This window comes from Podarcis tiliguerta (assembly GCF_965153285.1).
Source record: "Podarcis tiliguerta genome assembly, chromosome: 6".
In the NCBI taxonomy this organism is placed as follows: domain Eukaryota; kingdom Metazoa; phylum Chordata; class Lepidosauria; order Squamata; family Lacertidae; genus Podarcis; species Podarcis tiliguerta.
Window position 1 is genome coordinate 40,853,811 of NC_139539.1, and position 23,018 is coordinate 40,876,828.

A 23,018-nucleotide genomic window follows, 5' to 3' on the forward strand; every position below is an offset into this window, starting at 1 on the left:
GCAAGACTGGCCATGGCAACCTTGAATTCACCAACTGTGAGGGTATGTGATTGCTTTAGATGTTTTTCAATGTTCTAAACATTTTAAATATGTTCATTTTATTTTACTTTGCATTGTTTTAACGTTTACACATCTGCCGCCCTGGGCTCCTTTGTTGGTGAAAGGCGGCATACAAAAGTAATAAATAAAAGCAAGTTCTGGCTCTCCTGCCTTGATCTCCTCCCCGCTGGGGTACTTGTGGGCTCCCTTACTCTACGGCGGCGCACGCCTGGGCACGATCTCTGGCAACTTCCACCCGAACGCCCAGAGATGGCAGCCTTTGCCTGGAGACAGCTGCTCTCCTGAAGCCTGGGCTCTGGCTGCCAGCAGCCTGCTCTGTTAGGGCGTCCCCACCATCACCGCTGCCTCTTGCCACGCAGGCAGGGTCCTTCTCCCGGGTTGTTTACCACAGCGAGCCGGCTGGTGCCTCAGGAGTTAAGTGGCAAAGCAGGCAGGAGCTGATTCAGGTGGGTGGCACATTGCAGTGACAAGACTCCAGCTAGAGGGAAGGAGGGAGGGAGTCTAGAGGGAGAGGAGGCGGAGGAGGAGGAGGGAGGTGTACACGGTGGCGGCGGCGGCGGCGGAGAGGAAAGGAGAGAGAGATCGCAAATAAGATGTAAGGGGGGGGGGAAGGAAAGAGGATCTTTCTCCCCGCCGCTTCCCCAACAACTAGCTGGAAAGGAGAGAGCGAGAGCGCGCGCAGGGAACGAGGAAGGAGGGAGCCTCGGAGGCAGAGCCCTCTCCTGCCATCCTCTCCGTCCGGGTGGGGGAGTCTGGGCAAGCTCCCGAGCTTCGTCTGGGCCCCGGAACCGCACCGCCCCCCACTTGCCGCCGCCAGCCTCCTTGTGTCTGCCAACTCCAGGGATCCGTCTGAGCCAGATGTGCGTGCCTCGATGGCAGGGAGCAGCAGCTAAGAGGAGAGGAGAATCCAAGGGTAAGTTGAGCTCCTTGTCCTTTACCCGTGGCGGGGGCATTGGAGGGGGATGGCAGGTGTGTGTGGGGGGGGTGCTTCTCAGGGGCCAACGGGGAGGAAGGTTTGATTTGACGGACACCCTCTCTGGGTGGGTTTCGCCCGCGCGCGCTCTCCTGTTCTGGGAGAGGCAGAAGCGAGGAAGGGGGTTCGCGCGGGGATGAAGCCGCTGCCGTGTCGCTCTCGTGTCTCGGATGCTCTGGTTTTGGGTGCGGGAAGCGGATAAGAAAGTCAAGGCTGGAGGGAGACGGACTAGGTGGGAAAGAGGAGGGCGCTAACCGACTGCGAACTTTCGATCCGGATTTCGCGCCCGGTGGCGGCGTAGATCCGGAGTCGATCCTCTGGAATCCGAGGCAGCTGTACAGAGCGGGCGTTCTGATCCAGGTGTGTCCGAGTCTCTCTTTCTCTCACACACATGCACATACACACACACTTATCCAAGGAGATGGTGAGGAGGCCAAACTCTGGTCTTGGCGAATGCTATCAGCGCAGAAACCCTTCGTCCGACTGGGGAGAGGTTGACTTGGGTGTTCAATCCGGAGTGGCTCCCATGGAGGGGGTGGTCCCCGTGAGGGGTGGTAGGAGGAGGTTGACACCGGTCGTCTACATGTAGTCACAGGATTCAGCCTCCACTCCCCTGGCGGAGAGGCTGAGGCTCGCTTGGCCCCGCGCATTTCACCCCGACGAACCTTAGGCTCTCAAGAGGTTGCCTGGGCTCTGGCCGTCTAGCCTAGCAGTCTCCATCCTGCGATGGTGCCATAAAAGAAAAAGGCTCTGATTACAAACATCATAATACCCAGGAAGAGCTGATCGAGAGAGTGAAGTGCGCGTGTATGTGAGAGAGATGGGTGGTGGTGGAACAGGAACTTGGTGCATTAGGAAGCCACATTGGCTTCTGCAGACAAGCCAAAGAACCGCCTTCGCTCACCATTGCCAACAGCCCCCTAAAGCCTCCTGCCATAACCCGGCGATGGCTGTCTGTCGTCATCCCAGAGAGAGAGAGCCAGGCTAGCCAGCGAGGAAGCGAGCGAGGAAGGCGGTGGGGGTCGTCAGCTCTGCTGAAGAGTTGCTGGCGGAACAAGTGCAGGCGTTGGAGGGGGCTGTGCTTGCTTCTGTTCCTTCCTTCCCTTCCTTGCCTGTGCCTGAGGAGAAATACAGCCCTGCCGAACCGTTTCCCTGTTGTAGTTATGGCATATTCTACCCACACGTGAAGAGACTCTGTTCAGCCCCCCCCCCCTGCCCCGCTCCCCTTTCCCCCTGCAATCCTGCTTCTGATCTGCAACCCATCTTGGGAAAGCAGTGTATCCCTGTGGCGAGGCAAAGGGAGTTTTTCCAACGGGAGCTTTCGTCACATGAAATAGATCTGTAAATAATTTGTATTTCTTTCACTTCTGTGTTAGATCATGCAGTTAGTTAGATTAGATCATGGCTCTGAAGCAAACCTTCCCTAGTAATGGAGTAGAAGCTCTCTCTAAGGGGAAGGCGGGGGACATTGGAAAAGGAGGGATATTTTTTACAGTGAGCATCAGGAAGTCTGTGTGTGCATAGTTCCCCTCATAGCAATCAGATCACTTGCCCCCTTTCTTTCTTTCTTTCTTTCTTTCCAGATGCATGGACCTGTATCTTTCATTCTCTCATCCTTTGCCTAAGGCTGTGTGCACACTCTACTTTTAAAGTGCATTCAGCGCACATCCCCTCAAAGACTCCTGGGCTCTGTAGTTTGTTAAGGGTTGCTGGGGATCGCAACTCTGCGAGGGGTAATTTTTTGAGGGGGAGAATGTGTTCTAAAGGTGTACGCACAGCTAACTCTCTCTACAAAATCTCAGTGTCAAAAGGCGTGTGTTGCAGGGCTACCGAAGGGTCCTCCCCCTTGCCTCCAATGCAAGGCTCCTGACACAATGATGCTCTTCTGTCGAAAGGGAGTGTGTTTCTCCTCAGCAGTAGCCGATCCTTTACAAGCTGTTGCTGAAAAAGTGAAGGAATTTGACCTGTGTTAGCTTTCCTTATTAATGTGTGCGCACACTGTGGAGGGGGATTTGCACACAGAAAGGACGCCCAGATGACTTGCCCTTCATTTTGTGTTTCCTGTGTAACACTGGCAGGTGGAACTTACATAGCTCCACTAGGGTGAGATGTATGACCACACATCTCACCTTGGGGGGGGGGGGAGAAGTGCATAAAGCAGGAGCACAAGTCAGTCACACTTCCTTTCCTCCCCCGCTTCTGTTAAATGTCCAAAGTTGCTCTTGGGTCTTGATCTGTATGGGTGCTCTGCATGCTCAGCCCTCTCCTCACTAGGCTCTCAGAGTCTCGGATGTGCTCTTGGAAGGAAACCATAATCAGATGGCTTGGGTGGCCACTGCTTATTGCCAGCCAGAGGGAGATTCAGCTCCAAAAGGTTGCCCTTCGCTCTTCTACTAGGAGGTACCTGTGGCTTGCTGAATATTTGGATATCTTGAAAAAGAAGGGTCTTGGTCCCAGGAGGTGGGCAAGTAGATATCTTAGGGACTCAAAGTAAGGCAAGTGAGGAAACGGACCTGGAGGTATGCTGAATTTTCTGTGATGATTCTATTTCCCTTATTTAAGCAACAGTCGAGCTGCTGTTTGCCCTTGAGATCAAGGGACTTCTGTGCTCCGCTGAGCATCCGGCAAGAAGGCAGGCACGTAGAAGCGCTTTACTAAGTAAGCAGGGCTAATGCTGCAGTTTGTCCTTCCTTCATCAAGTGGAACAAATTCCATTCTAATTCCATTCCTCCCTGTAAGAGGAAACTCCAGAGTGACTTCCCTCCCTGAATATGAATACTGGGAACCCTGTGCAGAGAACACACCTAGCTGTGGCCTCAGGAGTTTCCACTGGCAAAATGGCCCAGTGATTGGAAAACAGCCTTTTCCCATAGAGCTCCTGCCAGGAGTTCTCTCTGCACATCTCCCCTGTTTGTGGGTCAAGAGGTCTTCTCACCACCAAACGAACCTCTTGCCTCCGTTCTCCAGCCTCATGATAATATACTGCAGTGTTCCTTGACCTGGTGTCGCTGTTCACCTTGGGGAAAAACACCCTCTTTTAGCTGACCTAGTTCCGCGCTACTCCATAGCCTTACATCTTAAATAGTGACACTTACACTAGTTCAGCATCAGTGTTAAAAGCAAGTGAAAAACTGTCGTTGCTTTGCATTGATACAAAATGACTCCACATGAAGTTTCTGTGCTGACAAAATTTATGGAGCAGGAGAAGCCAGGTAGCAGCAGGGCAGCTGAGTTTCTCAGATCTCTCTACCTTTATATGTGTTGCCTACATATATTATGCATGCTACACCCGTCCAAATTCTGGTAAATGTTGGCATGCATGTGCGATTGTTAATAGAGAGAGAGAATGGGAAATGTTAAGTTTCTCCAAATTTTGGCAATAACATATATGCTGGATTTAAAGCAACCTGGGAAGAAAATTGAAAGATTTTATTACATTTTGGTAGTGCAACGTTCCAAGAGAATATTAGAGACAACATGAACCACTGTTGTTGCCGTTGTGTGAGTTATTGAGTTTCACTGTATTTAGCTTCAAGCAAAAACAAAACTGAATTGTTGTGTTGTTGGGCCCAAGGACTCAAGGAAGCAATGAAGCTGTCATGACATCTTCTGTTGGACCAGTTTTGAAATTCTGAAAGACTGACTAGCTCTGGGCAATATAATTTACTAAAGCTATTCCACCAGCTTCTAATATGTAGTATTTGTATAACACACCTCTGAGTGTCCAAGCACCTCACGTACATTTCCTCCAGCAATTTTTGCAACAATCCTAAGTGGCAGATCAGAATTGTTACCATGAGTTCAATGAAACATGAGAATGGCATCTATGTGTGTACATTTTGGCAGCGAATGTGGCACCGACTTACCAGAACCTAGATGCTGGGGGATATCCTAGTGGGTTCTAGAACTTTCTTCTATGCCTGCACATACTCAAAGGCCTCGCTGCAATGTACACATCAACAATGTCATTGTCACATGGCCTTTATTACATGCTAGGGGGATTAGTGAATGAGGCCACTGCAGCCTGGGTTATGAATCTGCATATATTCTTTGAAATCAGTGCAGTCCAACCTAGCAGGCTTTGCACATATGATAGAAAGGCTGTGAGACTGTTCTAGAATTCAAGAAAGTTTGGAATCTAGCCTGGAAGTTTGTTGCAAAGCAGATTTTAAAATCTGCCTCCTCCAAAACCAAGTACCAAGTATACTATTCATCTCCACATGCTAGTCTACAGACCTCCAAATACCCAGAGCAAAGGTTCATTCTTAGCTTCATGAATTTCTTCACATATGTTTTAGGTTACTTGGTTGGATTTGTTGTTTGTTTGTTTTGGTGTTACCATGTTGGATTTTGTGAATGAGAAAGGTGATGGATTTTATTGGTTGGGGTTTCTTTTAGTGGGAGCAGTCATAGAGTACAAGCTTAAGGCTAATGCCTAAGTATTCACTCCTGTCCAAAGTAGAGTTATATGCTGCTTGAAAGATTCTCTTCAGCTGAGGCTGGCTCAATAAAAGGTGACACCTTTCCGTCCTACATAATCTTACATAGAACTTCCGCCTGAGCCTGGTGAAAAGGTTTTCCGCTGAATTCATTCATGTGATAAAAGGCTTTTTTGAAGAAAAAAGAAAGAAACAGAAAAGAAATAAATATCTTCTCTCTTTGTTCTTCTTATCTCATCCTATAGCAGCACAGTTATATTACAGAAACAAGAGGAGTGCTGAGTCCATTCAGGGATGTGAGCTGTGATACATCATAATGTCTTATGAACTGGAGTAACTCAGATCCTGATGTGAGAAAAGGGGATTGTTGATGCAAGTATTATTCACGTCTGTAGCTGCATTTGCATAAGAGCTGCACACATTTAGATGTGATTAATGCATTGCAGAAGGTTGGAGTAGATTTAACTTTGGGGTCCTTTCCAACTCTACAGTTCTGTGATTCTATGACATATTATAACTGTGTATACTGATAGGGTATACCTGCTCAGCCCACTGGCCTAGCCCCAAATATGTTTCACCATAACCATCAAGAGACATAATGTTCATACACAAAAAGTGGAGTCCCCTACCTCACATACAGAATTTGTGCGAACAAAGTTTGTTACACACACACAAGCTATGCTGAATGTGCAAGGTCCCCCGTTCTTCTTCCTGTATGCTCAGTGTACATAATTGTAATGTGTGCACAGGACTTTTAGTCAGGGCTGGCCCTACCATTAGTCAGAGTGGCATGATGACTTCAGGTGGCAGATGCTGAGGGATAGGAAATGGGAGCAAGGTATTGGTGGACAAGACAGTTTATGCCACATGGCATTTCCTGAACCTTCTAAGCTGCCCTGTTGCCCTCATGAACATTGGAGGAGTTTGCCCTGTTGTCAGTGTTGAAGGACGGTTCACCCACTAGCCCCAGCAGCTTTTGCACATGGTGCCATTTTGTCTCTTGCCTTGGGTAGCAAAATGTCTTGGGTGGCCCAGTTTTGGCTTTAGTGTGATTTATGGTATGTAATGAAATCTTTGTTTCTCTTAATCAAAACAAGACCATAGATGGTGATAAGGGTAACAGGTATCTAACCCTTGCCTTTTACAGCTGTGCCTATGATATCAGAAAATATGCCAATTAGTTTCCTTAGGATCACCTTAACTAAACTGTTTCTTCCTGGGAAGTGTCTTCTCAAAATATTTTTCCCCATAAGTGTTTTTTCTTCTGCTATGGTCTGTTCTCAGATGTATCAATACAACAAGGTCTGTCTTATGTTCTACTCTTATTTCTGCTCTCACATCAAAGGCTTCCTGGGATAAACTGTTCCTTCCTGCTCTTTGAAGTGTTTATTTCCAAAGACTGTTTCATGCAGAGCAACTGGTTGTGTTATGACATTTATTTTTATACACATCTGCATGTCTGTGCCAACCACCTTGAATGGTTAGACAAGATTGTTCATAAAAGATAGATCTGAAGACACCAGAGAGGCATCTTCAGTGAGTTTGGTATTAAATGAATGAAGAGCTATATGGAGTTTTCAATTATTGCTTCCAGATTGATTGTCATTCTGTTAACATTATAATGCCAGACTACAATTTATTACAACCGGACTTTGCTTTCCAGTGGCTCAAATATCTTCTCTGCTAGAAAATTATTCTCAAAGTATTGTACCTATGCAAGCACATGTCCTATTACAACAGCTTATGGCACACGTTAGGTCACAGCCACACTTTAACAGTCATGGAGATTCCCAAGGACTGTTGTTTGTTAGGGCTGCTGGGAATTGTAGCTCTGTGAGGTCAACATTTTTCACAAACTCCAGCTCCCAGGATTCTTTGGGGAAAGTTATTCTCCTGTACTGGTGTGATCCTATAAGAAATTACTCACTCTTGTTTCCTCTTCAACCCATAAGCAATTGAAACAAGGGGTAGAGTCTCTCAGAAACAAGGGGTAGAGTCTCTCAGAAGCAGAGCCAAGAGGGTTTGGCCAGCCATGAATTAGTATCCAGTAACTGAAGCTCAGAACTCTCCTATTTATTACCCACCCTTGGTTGATTTTTCAAGCTTTCAATAATCTGAGGCCATGAATAAATAACCTGTTGCAGGGTAGCCACAAGTTTTTCAAAATGTGTTTTCTGTGCTGTTAGTAAATCTAGAAATCACTAACCTCCTTCTTAATCCAGATTGCCATTCAGGTCGATGAAAGTAAAAAGTGAACTAATTGCTACACAAAGATCTATGATAGTGTCTCATCAAGTCAAAAGCTTCAAATGTGGTTTGGAAAGTCAGCTGCAACCTGAACTGTTTTCATATGCCATGGGATCATATTATCCATCCCACACAACCAGAGATACATGTCAGTTCAAGGTGACAAAATAAATGTAGTTGACTGATGAGGCAGACATGGTCCAATAATAGATGGAGAAATAATCTGGGAGTCCTCTGAAGGCTCATCCAGACTTCTGCTTGTCCTGCTTCCTTCTCCCAGGGAAACCACCAATCTTTACCACTGAATCAGAGCAAACATCAATTGGGTTTGATGTTTAAAGAGCAGGTTTTCCCAGGGAAACTGGTGGGGAAAATAGACAAGTGCTTGGACCTGTGTTTTCTGGGCATGGCAGGGGTGAAACTAGGCTTTATTTCACCTGGGTCAAAGACCCAGTTTGGCACACCTCCCATGCATATTTGCACGTGCGCACGCACGGGGGGGGGGAGGGAGAGGGAGAGGTTGGGAGCCTCAATAGCACCCCTCTGGAGGCTTCACCCAGGGCAAAAAAACGAAACCCCTGGCTAAACAACACCACCCCCGCTCCTAGTAGCTATGGCTCTGGGCACGGTAAAAGCAGAATTGTGAATGAGCCCTAAATTGCAAAGTACCTCCAACTTCGGCAGCAGCAGAATCTTGCTGTGATATCCTGTGATATCCAGAGGCTTCTTCTGTTCTCGTGAGATAAAAGGTCTGCTGCAGGTCCGGCACCTGAATTATCTGCATAGGAAGTAGAAGAGGAATTATGAGAACAAGGGGATATGGCTGGGAGTCATGAAATGAGCATAGGAAAGGGGATAAAGTTCAGTAAGTATTCTGGAAGAGCAGCTTGACAGTCAGATCTGTTAGCCCTATAATAACCTCCTTCTGCTTCCTGCATTTAAAACTAGGTTGGACACAACTGATTCTTAGCTGGAGGGTGTAGACCTCAGCCAGGATAACTTGGTTGCTTGCTGAAACATTGAATTTAGAAGAATCGCCATCAAATTACACTATGCAGTCCTGTCCAAACTTGGGATTTTGTCTAAGGCATTTTACAGGGCAGTCCTAGATTGATGTGTATAGGATTTCACCATCATTTTTTTTATAAAGTGTGGTGTTTTCTGTTTCTTTTTTTTAAAAAAAACAGTATTTTTATTTTTGAGAACATAATTTGGATGCTTCATACAATATGATGTTGGAGAATTTCAGTTCTAAAAACATTGTGGTAGTGATTGTAGAGAAAACCTGAAAGTATTCTGGAGGAATGAATATGGGAGTTCCAACCCTGCCCCCTCCAATCAAATGTGACTTTCTGATAGAATTTTTTCCTGTAGGAATTACTGATCACCTGTAGCTGTCACCAGGAATGGCAGTGATTTTATGAGGTAATCCTAGAATCTTCAAAACTAATGAGAAACTTGGCACAATCTGGAGAATTAGAATGTTTTGCACATTTATTTATCTTAATGGGTTTGGGCCCAGTCTCGTACATTGTAAAATGCCACCATTTGTAACTAATTGTCACCAGACATATTTGATTTGGTTGTATAATTGATTCTACCAGTGGTAATGCTACTATAGAAAGATACAGAAGTTATAACACTTCATTATACAATCATTACTGATTCTATATATTATTCAGTTTTCCAGGCAATAAGAGTTGTTCTGCAACCAACCTCATAGAAGCAGAAGGTATTTCATAACTAAAAACTTGCTATCATTTGTGGAGCTCGGGGAACAGTTGGCATAGCAGGTAGCAACTGATGCTATTTTGTCTGCGCAGATACAATGATTTTTGTAATCACATATAAGTTGTTGGAACAAACATCCAGCCACATTAACAGGCATCCGTTTTTGATAAGTCTCTCATTGAATTGTTAACTTGGGAAATAATATTGCAAGAGAAATTGTGAAGGCCAACAATTTGAGGTCAAAAAGAGCTGGAAGGGTGGAAAAGTTCCTGAACAACATGGCTACTGGCCAAGAATTTAACTGGATTTTACTTTACACAAGAGGCATACCTGTCTACTGGAAGTTTGAAATGACTGAGAGATGATGGATTGCTCCATAATTTCCTTGGGGCACAAAGCTGGCAAAAGTCAGTTACTGCTTTGGTAAACACTTAGATTGTTTGAGCAGATATCCTCCTATCTGAAAGGATGTTATCCTACATCTCCACCTCTCTGCTTCTTGGTCTGTCTAGCTAGTGATGCTATACTTTTCTAGTCTTACCACTGAAAGCTAATCAAGGGTCGACAATATGCCTATCAGGAAGAAATTTTAAACAACACAAAATTTGCCCCAATATCCAGTTGTTTATGGTAAAGGTAGCTCACTTCTATTAACAGCAAATTGAAAAAAAATCTACAGTCTCTTAAATGCTACGACTGTGTTGTGAAAAAATCTGGAAATTGCAGAAAGAATTAAATTGAGAAACATCTTTAAGAGATTGGCAACTAACACTTATGTATTTTTCACTCTATAAGATGCACTTTTTCCCTTCTAAAAAGTAAAGGGAAATTGTGTGTGCGTCTTATGGAGCGAATGCAGGCTGCGCAGCTAAGCCCAAAGCCAGAACAGGGAGACGGAGCGCTGCACAGTTCTAGCTTGGGGATGGCTGCGCAAAGCCTCCGCAGGGCAGCGGGGTGAAGGCACCCTGCTGCCCTGCGGAGGCTTCAAAGGCTGTCCCTGAAGCCAGAAAAGCAAGAGGCTATCCCAGACGCCAGATCCCTCTTGCTATTCTGGCTTCTGGGGTTCAGAATTTTTTTCTTCTTATTTCCTCCCCCCCCCCAAACTAGGTGCATCCTATAGAGCGAAAAATACATTATTTTGGATAAAAAGGTTATTATTTGTCCATAGCTAAAATTCTGACAATCAGTTCCTTTGTATAGTTTTCTTTATTGCACAATATGATTAGCATTTCTGCATTTTTTATATATATTTTTAATACACACAGTCTTGTGCCAAGTCTGTGATGTTTTAAAGTACCCTGAATTAGTCCCTTCACATCAGAAGCAAGCCTCTGGTCTTCATTATCAAAGACCATAGACTAGGGATGGACAAATCTGCCAATTTCTCATTTTTTTTAATTTCAGTTCTTCACATTGCCATGTCATTTTTGTGGAATTCCCACAAAAATAAGGCCCTCGTGAAAATTCATTAGCATTTTAGTGTGAATTTCTTGTAAAATATACAAATTTGGCATTATTTCACATTATTTCAATACACATTATTTCAAAGTATATTTCCCTAATATAGTGTATTTTGTATGTCATGTGTATGAGTTTTAGGCACATTTTCTCTAGTATATATGTTGTTTGTACACATCACTTGGCCAGAGAACTGCTTTGCAACATTTGAAGGAGTGCAGATTTCAAAGGATGATTATATTTCAGTCTGCATATTGTTTCAGAAAGTGTGCATTAGTAAATTCATCTTTAATTTCTTCCCTAATCCCATCATACATCCTGGACTGGCTTTTGAGCTATATGAATGGATACCTAAAAACAACTGATACTTCTGTGATGCTCAGGAAATCCTGTCGTTCAATTGCACTTTACTGTGTATCTGTATACCAGATCCTCAGCTGGTGTAAATCCGTTTGTCTCCAGCCAATCTTCTTGGTATTGCTGGTTTAGATCACATGAGGATTTGGCCTATAGATACCTGGGGCCTTCCTACTGGGGCTTACTAATTAATTCCCTACATGTAGGCGCTTGCTGCAGCCAATTGCTTTTGCAATCTAGTCCTTGCGCCTGGGAGCACAATGGAGATCTGTGTCTCGCTTGGACTCTCTTTGCAATGAGGTGTGAGCCACTGGCGTGCTGATTGATGATATCTTCTTCTGACTCTTTCTATGAGCAAGATGTGCCAGCCACTTTCTCTTATTCTGTTGTGTGGCTTCCTGCAAATGAAATTATTGTTTCCTGGGAAATATATTCCCTTTCTCTTTTTTTCTGGAAATTACCAGTCCCCCACCACCTGAAAAGAAAAACACCCAAAAGATTTCTTCTTCTATCACAACACCAAGTTTTTGCATCAAACACCTGGAGACAAAAACAAAATTGCACCATGCTTTTTGAAATCAAGGCTGGTGCTACAATTTAAGGAAGTGACTCAAACCACCCAGTCCTACTCCTGTGTAAACCTCATTTTGTCGTACAGGAGCAGTATCTGGTGAGATGGGGTGTGCTATCTTTCTGGGTGATATTCTTTTAAATGAGTTCTGTTGCAGCTCTGGGATAGCTCAGTCAGTAGAGCATGAGACTCTTAATCTCAGGGTCCTGGGTTTGAGCCTCACCTTGGGCAAAAAAATCCTGTATTGCAGGTTGTTGGGCTAGATGACCTGAATGGCACCTCCCAATTATGATTCTATGATCTATGAACTATTAGGGAGACAAATGTCTGTTTATTTCCTTAGGCACTGGAGTTCACTGTGTCATGAATCATTAAGAACACAAAAGAGGCCTGCTAGATCAGATAAAAAATCTGACCCAGTCCAATATCTTATTCTCACAATGGCTAACCAGAAGCCTATTGAAAGCCCACAAGCAGGGTATGAGTACAACAGCATTCTCCCCACTTGTGATACCCAGCAACTGGTATGTACATGAATCATCTCATTACATTTATTCCTTACCTTTCTTCCATCACACAACTCAGGGCAGTATACATGGTATCCCTACATGGTCTTCCATGCAAGCAATGGCCAAACCTCATAAGTTTCAGGGAGGTGGCTGCGCCATGTATCTTCAATCTACTATCTGGAAAGGAGTGTGTGCTCCAGCAGTTGTTTTATGCATCTTTCTCTGTCTCTCTTCCCTGTTGTAGGTAAAAATGGGATCAGGCTATCTATAGCAGACCAGAAGACAAGAGCAGATAAACTAATCATTGGGGCCAAGAGGCAAGTGACATGGTCCTTACATAATACAGTATCTCACTGCCTCACTGACTATGGTCTGAAAAAGAGACATTAGGTGGCAACGGTGTTCCCCAGGACCCAGTACAGCAACTGGTGGACAGAATCATAGGCAGTATCTGCTGTTGGGGAGGGAAAGGAGTTGTCTGGCAATGGGATGCTTTGGTGTGTTCTAGAGTCCTTCCACTCTGAACTAAGGTCATTTCGCCCTAGCAGATTGCTTCATCAATATTTCAATGCAAGATTTGTATGCTTCCTTTCTGACAAATGGCATTTAAGGAGGCTCAACAAAACACCAAATTTCCTATGAATGGATCAGCCATACCCTTTAGTGAACCATCAGTCAAAGCAGTTTGGACCTGAAGTGGGGATGCACAAACCAGCCTCTTTCCATTCCGTGTCAGGTTCACAGGCACTCAGTCTTAGGTCAGTTCCTGCTGGTTTTGCATATTTTTAAAAGAAAAATATATGGCAGTTATCATTTAAACTGTTTGCTTTTTGAACACATGGTAGATATGCTTTGTAGGCATTCTTTCCCCCAAATATGCATTTTGGTATGCTTTCCAATGTATTTCCCTCTAAAATACACATTTCTCCCATAAAATGCACATTACTGTAAGCATTTTTTTTTTAACCAAAGCTGCATTTAGAGGAGTGCATAATCTAGTTAATAGCTGTGTTCCAATCCACACATAAGTCTGGGACCAATAAATTAGTTCAGTTCACTTCAAAATGTGGACCAAATGAATTTCTCCCCCATTCCAGCAAATGGCTAGCTTGAAGTCAATTGTTGTGCACACAGCTCCTATAATGCAATCCAGCCCTACCCTGCTGTTCAGGTAGCAGTCAGTCACACAGCAACATTTAACCTATGTCATTTAATTCCCTGTTATTTTTATATTTACATGACTTGAAAGCCTTATCAGCGTAACTCAATCACTGCTTGAAAGAGCAACCATACATTCTACAAGAAACTCTGCTGTGACCTTCAATAGTTGCACCAGTCCTGCTGGCGACATCCCCACCTCACTTGCCCACCTCCCCTTTCCTGTGCTGAAGGCCAATTGGAACTTAGCTTGTGCCTCCCAAGCCTCTTGTATTTCCTCCCCATAAGCCATGGGAAATGAGAAGTAGGTGAAGGAGAGCTGTTTAAGAGCCTGAAGCAGTTCCAGGGCATCAATCAGTTTATAGGCAGTGAAATATACGTGCAGGTCTGGAGGTTGTTGATGGGGTAGAGTATTTTGCGATAAATATATTTATTGCAGGTTGTGTAAAAGGCTGTTCCAATGAGTGGTTTTTAGTAAGGCAATAAATGGTCAAGAAAATTGCTCCGATTGCATCTCGGCACATCTCAGGCACTGAAGCTAAATGGGGGTCTGTTCAAGCCCCTTTGCTTTGTCAGAGGGGAAAGGCAGTGGGCGAGAGGGAGCAACGTCCTGTGACTTCTGTTCATGCAAGGTGGAACACTTGCTATTTTGGGGGAGTAGAGTGGCGGAATCCTTTGGCTTGAGATACGCTGCTTGTGCATATATGATGAGATTGCTCCTTCCGTTAAGAAGCAGGATTGCACTGAACGGGCCATGATAGTGGGAGAGGCAGAAGGAAACTGCTCAAGGTCATGCACAAAATACAATGAGCAAGTCTCACACTGGGTGACACAGGCAGAGGGCAGGATCTGCAAAGGAACAGAAGGAGCATGTTGTGTGCAGGAAGTGGATTAGGGGGAGGGTTTCGACCATGAATGCCAAGAAGACAAGCTTGTCCATGGACACCTCAACTACATTTGCACATGCACTTATGGCATGTTCTAGTCACAGAAGTTGACCTTTCTGAATAAGGCTGGGAAGTAACATGTTGGTAGGTGTTGCATTTCTGGTGAGATGCGCTGCTGATGCTGAAGTGGTTCAGAATAAAAAATGGTGATGATGAAAAGGGCTATTTCCCCATGTCCTGGTTGCAGGCTTCTTGTAGGCATCTGATTGCCTGCAGTTGGAAGCAGGATGCTTGGTTAGATGGGCCTGTGGTTTGATCCAGCAGGGCTCTTCATACATTCTTATAAGAGTACAGAACAGAACTGTACAGATCCTTCCTTCTGACAAAAGCTAGAATGACTTTTTTTGTTGTTCCTTCCATTTCATTCCATTTGGTTTTACGGTCTTGATTCACATGCAACCATTTATATGCAAAGCTGGAGATATTGCTTCAATGTAATAAAATGTTTTCCGGCACATGTGTGCCATCTTGAGTGAAGAATATACATCTCCATTTTGCCATGCATATACATGCTCAGAAGCTGCAGCCAGTCTTAGCTTATGGCTGAATGAGCGGAAATTCATTATGGTTAAATATTTTTTAAAGAGATCTTCTAAATAGCAAAATGAATACAATTTGGCTCTGGAGTTCTGTTTTGAGTTTTATGCTCGTAAAACCTCTCATTTAGTTTTAGTAGAAAGAATCTGTGAATTTAAAGAAATGCTCTTTCCCCGAAAGATTTTAAAATTTACTATCATGCCTATCCAGAGGGCAATCCTCGCTCACTACTGGACCATCTTTCCTACCAACGATGTGCTGACTTCTAGACAGGGATAATGGTACCAGAAGCATGAGAGACCCCATATAATTTACTTGTAATGAATTATTCAGGAGTTCTACTTGGTATTAATGCCAGCTTTCCCCTCCAGCACCTTCTGAGTCTAAAATGCTTGGAATATCAACTGACCCCATAGAGACTCTAGTGATTCCTATTAGAATTAATAACCTTTTTCTGCTCCATTATAAAGTCATATTTAGTAGAGAATATCACTGGGTATAATTTCCCCCTCCAAGATTACACTTTATCAAGGACGCCTAGTTATATCAGGCTGGCTTTGTTCTTCCCCTTTCATTTTCATCAAATCTGAGTTGAATCAGTCCTAAAAGTTCAAAGACAAGACAAGAAATTGTTCCATTCTCCAGAGGATCGCCTGTGCTTCTGTGAAATTCAGTGGTACTTGCTTGATTTTAATACTCTTAATTGCTGATAAATTATTTTTAAAGCCAGAGAACTATTCCTGATTTGCCATCTAATATCCCCAGGTCTTCCATTGTTTTGCTCTGAAAACCAGGAAATAGTCATATATTTTTGAAAAGCCTAGATTTTCATCTTTTATTCCACATCCCTTTGTGCTGACCAACATACAGGAGAATATTAAGATGGAAATACATTCCCAGGTGGTGGTTCATTGTGCCCACTTCTTCCTACTACTTATGAATAAGTAAAATTGAATGCAAAATGCAGCTTTGTAACTAAAAATAGATGTGTTTAAAATTATTTATTAAAGCTAAATACACATTGACCAACCACTGCCAACTGCTTCATGAAGTAGGATCTAATTAAATCACTTCAAAGAGATAGGATCCTTCACATCTAAGAGAAGATGGCATTGACTCTTTATGTTAAGTCTATATTATCCAATTGTCTATTTTCATCTGCAATACTTACGGAGAAAGATAAATGAAAGCTCAGCATAAAAAAAGGAAGGAGCTTTTTTCAAACTTCAACTGACCATTTCCCCCTGATGTGTCAACCAGGGTAAGTTGGAAAATCATGTCCTGTAACTACTTGGCTTTTTTAACCACGATCTCCCTGGGCAGAAGCTTCTGTAACTGTTGTGGAGAGAGAGTGGAGAAAGGGTTAGTAGCAGGAGTGAAGGCACCTGGGACAAATGCTCTACTGTGCCACTACTGACTTAGCAAATTAGAGCATAAAAGGCAATTGCTCTCATAAATGTTCCAGTATTCTTGAGAATTCTAGGGAGACTATCCAGATTTGTAGGCTGGAGAATTACTTTATTAGCAAACATCCCATTTGAATATTGAACTAATGGAAATCAAATTATTAAATTAACAAATATTGAATGACCAATTCTGAGAAGCTCTGAAGGTACATTTTAAAACTGGGCATGAATCTACTGTGGAAAAAGTATAATGTTCAAATGCTCTTTTTTTACTCTCCTTTTCTGCTTCAGAAGGTAAATCTGAAGACTTTCTGTCCATGACCTCTTCTCAAAAAGTTTCAATAGCAAGGAGGCAAGTGTTCTGTGTGTGTTAGTAGGGGATGCCTGCTGAGAATTCACATAAAATGTGGGGGTTGACATAATAATGACTGCAATAGTATAACTGTGTGTACTGTGACCATTGTCGTTTTCTAACCCCAACAGCTGCAATCCAAAACACATTTATTAATTACATTTGGAAATTCCATTAAAATTATTGGGGACATGGTAAAGGTAAAGTGACCCCTGACGATTAGGTCCAATCGTGACCAACTCTGGGGTTGTGGCGCTCATCCCGCTTTATTGGCTGAGGGAGCCAGCGTACAGCTTCCGGGTCACGTGGCCAGCATGACTAAGCCGCTTCTGGCGAATCAGAGCAGTGCACGGAAACACCGTTTACCTTCCTGCTGGAGCAGTATTTATTTATCTACTTGCATTTTGACGTGCTTTCGAACTGCTAGGTTGGCAGGAGCTGGGACAGAGCAATGGGAGCTCACCCCGTCGCGGGGATTTGACAAAGCAAATACATCTCAAAGTTGCTGCAAACACTGTATTCATAATGAACATTTGCTTGCCTAGCAGCCTTGCTTAAGCAAACCTTTGTGTTAAATCAGGGCTGGCCAAGTTGCTTCATTACATGAGGCAAAGGGCAAGATGGTACTCCCAATTTCACATACAGAAGCTGAAGAGACCAGCAGCCAAATCTAAGTTCAGCACTGGCAAGAGGACAGCGCCCTTCACTGCACCTGATGCCAGCAGGCTAGATATGGGAAGGCAGGGCAGATTGCAAGGCACACGCAACCCATTCCTCCAAGACCTTACAACTGCTCCCTGTCCTCCACCATCTACCACCTGAAGCAGCCAGCTCACTCTGCCTAATGCTGGGGCTGGCCCAGTGCTACTTTTATGCACGGTCACCTAAATTCATCTTCATGCACACAGCAATAATGAACATCTGCCATCTCCCCAGTCTGGTGGCAGATTGCCACTAAGAGAAAAATGGCTAGGGAGAAGTGATTTGGGAAGGTAGCAATGTGAGTAGGAGAAGGGCTCGGCTCCCCCATCATTTGCCCATGCTTTGACCTAAATATCCTCCTACCATAAGAACATAAAAGGACCTGATGGATCAGACCAGTGGCCCATCTAGTCCAGCATCCTGTTTTCACAGTGGCCATTCAGATGCCTGTGAGAAGCCTGCAAGCTAGCAACAGCATTCCACCCACGTGTGATTCTCAGAAACTGCTATTCAGAGGTATAATGCCTTTTGGCAGTGCAGGCAAAATCCTCATCCTTAATAGCAGAAGTGGGAACCCGTGTTTTTTTCCCCCCAGCCAGAGGGCCACATTCCCTCTATGTTCCTTTCAATGTTGAGTGGGGGCCAGGGACAAAAAGTGTGTGGAGCTATGATGTCAGCCTAACTGTTGTTCAATTGGTTGTATTCAAGCCATGCAACCGCCAGAGGTTTCTGCACACACACATGCACACACACCTCCATCTAGATGAGCAAGAGGCATCATTGCAGTTCAATGGCACATTCTAGCCAGGTGCAAGGACTTGAGGAGGGCGAGGGGCAGGGCAACATGGGAGCTTAGCCTGGGAAAGTCCTGAAGGCCAGACAGAGAAGTCTGAGAGCCCCACCCTTCATTTTATCAAGATTCTTACACACAAATCCAAGGAGACATTTGTGAACATTATAACGTCTGCAGCAGCAGGCCAGGCAGTGAAGCTGACATTTAGCTAGCTTCCTCGGTAGAGAAATAGCTGCTGTGTCCCTGGCCCCTTCCAAGGAATTGCAAGCCAGTTCCTGAGTCAGCTCCTCAGCGATGCTGCCAGTTTTAATGGACTCTCCCTCTGACACCATCCTAAGCCTGGGCTGCTCTCAATGCCTGTTGTTGCAAACTGTGTCTAGATTACCCGAGAGTGTCATATTCCAGAGCTGAGATCTTCTGCTGCACCTTCTTTTTCATTAAGCTCCTATTTAAATGAGACAAAATGGATTTCTGTGATGCTATCTAGGCATCTTTTTGGCATTTCATTTTTTTCGTTGCCTCCTGGTTTATTTGTAGCGAGTGCACACACACACACATCCTCCACAGATAAATCCCCCATCACCAGCTTGATTGCATTTGTCCTTTTCTGTTTGGCAAGTGCTGAATTTCATCCTGTGCCATTTCCCCTTTTAAATGGAAGTTAAATTAACAGGACCTGTTTATGTTTAAAGGCAATAACTTATCATACCCCAAGTCTCCCTCTTTCTCCCTCTCTGATTATGCACCGGCACCAGCAAAACACTACCTCTGCCATGTGAAAAATGGTGCCCATTACTTTGCTGCTGATACAAAGCAGCAGGAGGGCTGAGGATTGTGCTTCCAGGGAGGTCTATGGAAATCAATTATGCTTAAAAAAGAAGAAGTTGAAAATGGAGCAGTAGATTTGGAAAGCAACTGAAAGAGGAATGAATGGCACTGAATAATGATAATAGATTCTCCCCCCCCCCCCCCCAATTTCTGGTAAAAGCTTCTCTCTTCCCTCACCTCTTGGTACTTCAGTATCTTGTTGCATGCTGCTCCTAGTGTGGCATAATTTTACCACCGGTCTCAACCACAAATTGAAATACATTTGCAATGGGGAAGGGCCATGGCTCAGTCACAGAGCACCTGCTTTGCACGCAGGACGTCCCAAGTTCAATCCCTGGCACCTCTGGGTTGGCCCTGGCAAGAACCTTGTCTGAAATTCTGGGGAGCTGTTGCCAGTCAGCGCAGACAATACTGAGCTAGATGGGCCAATGGTCCAGTATAAGGCAGTTTCCTGTGTTCCTCTTTGCAGGTGAGTCCTGGGCTCTCAAACTGTAGGATGGATCCCCTAGAAGGGCATGAGATGCTTACAAGTGAGAGGGTGTGATTCTGGGAGTCAGTGGCAGCTTTAGCTATTGGGACAGTTGTACATGGTGATTCCTCCCTCTTGGAAGCTTGCTCTCTCTTCCTTACTTAAAGTTGAGCTTCGCAGAGCAGAACCCCTGTATACAGCAGATATGGAGGGAGAAGCTCAGTTCCTATGCTTCTGGCAGGGCTGGCCCTACTATTAGGCAGATTAATGCAGCTGCCGCAGGTGGCAATTTATTGCAGGGGAGGCTCCACTTATGGGCAGATTGAGACATAACCCTGCCAAGATTCTGAACCCCCCCAAAATTCCCAAGCCATGGTCTAGTCCAGGGGTCAGCAATTTTTTTCAGCAGGGTGCCAGTCCACTGTCTCTCAGACCTTGTGGAGGGCCGGACTATATTTTGAAAAAAATAATGAACAAATTCCTATGCCCCACAAATAACCCAGAGATGCATTTTAAATAAAAGGATACATTCTACTCATGTAAAAACACGCTGATTCCCAGGCCATCCGTGGGCTGGATTTAGAAGATCTGGATCCAGCCCCCAAGCCTTAGTTTGCCTACCCATGGTCTAGTCTTTGCCTAACACCCACAATGATATCAGTGCATTTCCAGTGACTAAGAGGCTTCTGTCCATCTGCTTAGCCAGTCATAAAAATCACTAGCAGTGGATTCCTACTCTGCCTCCAAAGAGAGGAAACAGTTAAACAAAAACCCCAAGCATAGAATGATTGAGGAGGCGGTGTGTGTGTGTGAGAGAGAGAGATTTCTGTCTTGTTCTCCCTGCTTTTCTGGCTCTTAGAAGCAATGTTCAGGCAGGAGGGGTCTTGTGTGATCTCCACTGGAACGGAGTTCCATAAAATTGGGCCCACCATACTAAATGCATGGCTCCTGGTGGATACAAGCTGTGCATCTGAACCACGAAGAACCACTAACAGTGACTTTCTAAAAGACCCCAGTAATTGGGCAGGAATATAAGAGATCAAGAGATCATTCTGGTGATTTCACCAATGGTCTCTGTGACTAGAGGCAGGGCCTTCTATGAGGCAGCACCCAAATTATGGAACATGAAGCCTGGCTCCTCTTACAGGTAATGTGAAACACTTTGTTTATTCTGCTAGAGTTCTGTTTTGCTGGGCAGATAGCTGTCTTTACAAGGAGGGTTGGGTTTGATCTGTCATACCACTTTCATTGCAATGTATTTTATCTGATATGGAAAAAATATATATTATTTTAATTTTCTATGTTGCAAGCTGCCCTGAGTAATGCATCAGCATTAGAAAAACGGGATCATCAACAGCTGCGAATGAATGAATGGATTTAGAACAGAGTCTTGGGCTCAAAAAGTTCGAGTAACAACAAAGCCCCAATTATTTCAGTGAAAAAATCACTTTCCAATAAATATCCTTAGTACTCTAGTAATTTTACCTCCACAAGCACCGCACAATCAGACTATATATCTTGTAAGGGAGAAAGTTATCAAAAGATAAGCTCTACATCCCTATAATAAAACTTTGTTGGTAGGTCCTTTTAATAAAAGGATTTTCAGGTCATTGTTTAGACTGGCTTACAAATTGAGAGAGCTAAAGATTAAGAAAGTTAGGCTATTTCTAATGTGTTTTTGCCTTGTTGGCCCTCAGGCTTAGATAGCAATCACATTTTGAAGTGTTTCTCCACAAGAATCAGGGCGAGAATCTTACTTATATAAACGATATATGTCAAAGCTGAAACTCTCTCAAGTTGATTATGAGCCTCATGACTTGGGGCTTTAAGAAACGACAACTGGCAGCAGAATTGAATTGTGAGTGAATGATATCAACAGTTTAGCAAGGTGGTAACGATGCAAGAATAGCATCAGGAGTAGCTCGAGAATACTAGCTAGGGGAGGAGGTACATGCAACTCAGTGGAGTTACTGCAGATCTACACCAGCATTGTTGGGAATCAGAGTCAGTGACAGTTTCGGCTCCATGTGCATACCCCAGTGCAATTTTATTTCATACAATATCCATCATGCATGCTACATCCCAAAGAGCCCTTCAACACCATTGACAATCTTTCCCCCCTTTTTTTGAGAGAGAGGGAATTCAAGAGACAAACCATGAAGACAATTATTACTGCAGCAATCAATGCCATAGTCAGGACAGAGAATGCATTTAGTTTCTCGTTAAGATCTCCAGAAGTACTTCAAATTTTGTGCCATGGGTATAAGTACTATCAACTGGAGTGCGTAGCATTTACTTCATGATCATAGTTTCAATGCAGGAAAGTGCCTTCAGTTCACTTAAAGGTAAAGGTAAAGGGACCCCTGACCGTTACATCCAGTCGTGGCCGACTCTGGGGTTGCAGCGCTCATCTCGCTTTCTTGGCCGAGGGAGCCAGCATACAGTTTCCGGGTCATGTGGCCAGCATGACTAAGCTACTTCTGGCGAACCAGAGCAGTGCACAGAAATGCCGTTTACCTTCCCGCCAGAGCAGTACCTATTTATCTACTTGCACTTTGTGCTTTCGAACTGCTAGGTTGGCAGGAGCAGGGACAGAACAACGGGAGCTCATCCTGTCACGGGGATTCGAACTGCCGACCTTCCGGTCAGCAAGCCCAAGAGGCTCAGTAGTTTAGACCACAGCGCCACCTGCGTCAGTTCACTTAGGGGGTCCCAAACAGAACAGTTTGGAAATGTCAGAACTGCTGAACCAACACTTCTGATACCCTCCAAATCATTTGGAAATGGTGCTAATGACTGGTTACTAGTCAACATGGACCAGCTGTATGGGCATGGAAAGTATAGACTAATAGTGGCAGCACTAAATCTCTGTGCTAATGAATGCCTCTTTGAAGTGTTTTCTGTTTAGTTTCTTCTTTGGCATTACAGATGTTGAAGAAGTTGTCTTCCAGAATTAACACTCACAATATGCTAGCCAATGTACAGCTTCTGTAACAAACCATTATAATTATGTTGTTGTTGTTGGCATTGACACTGGGCAATCAAAGTGATAGGCTTGTGTAGGATAGAGTTGTGCCATAGTTTGGACATACAAGGGAAACCATATAAAAATATTCTGTATTGTTTTTGTTTGACCTGGGATATCTTGCTTCATCGGCAGTATATTTTTCTCAATATATAAACCTGTGATTTTATACCACTGACATTTGGTCTCCATCGGGAGAATATAGAACAATAGAAGGTTGCGATGTGTATGTGCAAATGTTCTTTTAAACAGTTAAGCAAACAACAACCTGAAATGTGGGGTCTCATGTGTCACAGATTTGGGGTGTGGATGATTGGAAGGCTTAACCCCTGAGGGCGTCTCACATAACAGTTTTGTGGTAGGATGAGAGACAGCATGATATAGCATGATATCCTTTTCCATCACAGTCAAATTATATAACAGTCAATATTCAGAATTTTCCATTTCCATGAGACC

General features: G+C 44.1%; 1 protein-coding gene and 1 long non-coding RNA gene across 3 annotated transcripts in view; one reads left to right on the forward strand and one right to left on the reverse strand.

Annotated features, from left to right (window-relative positions):
- The first annotated feature begins 205 nt into the window (after positions 1-205).
- LRRN2 (leucine rich repeat neuronal 2) overlaps positions 206-23,018 on the forward strand; it is a 146,488-nt gene continuing 123,675 nt past the window's right edge. The window contains exon 1 of one of the 2 annotated variants that reach the window (XM_083445555.1): positions 206-973. The gene's annotated coding sequence lies outside the window, so the exon portion shown is untranslated. Of the gene's footprint in view, positions 974-1,033; positions 1,394-23,018 lie in introns of those variants that run through there. The other variant, XM_083445553.1, reaches the window with a different exon arrangement.
- LOC310679835 lies at positions 1,289-4,948 on the reverse strand. Its single transcript, XR_014512553.1, has 4 exons — positions 4,900-4,948; positions 2,864-2,974; positions 1,938-2,151; positions 1,289-1,754 (listed from the first exon to the last, which is right to left on the reverse strand). It is a non-coding gene; the product is annotated as an uncharacterized lncRNA (long non-coding RNA).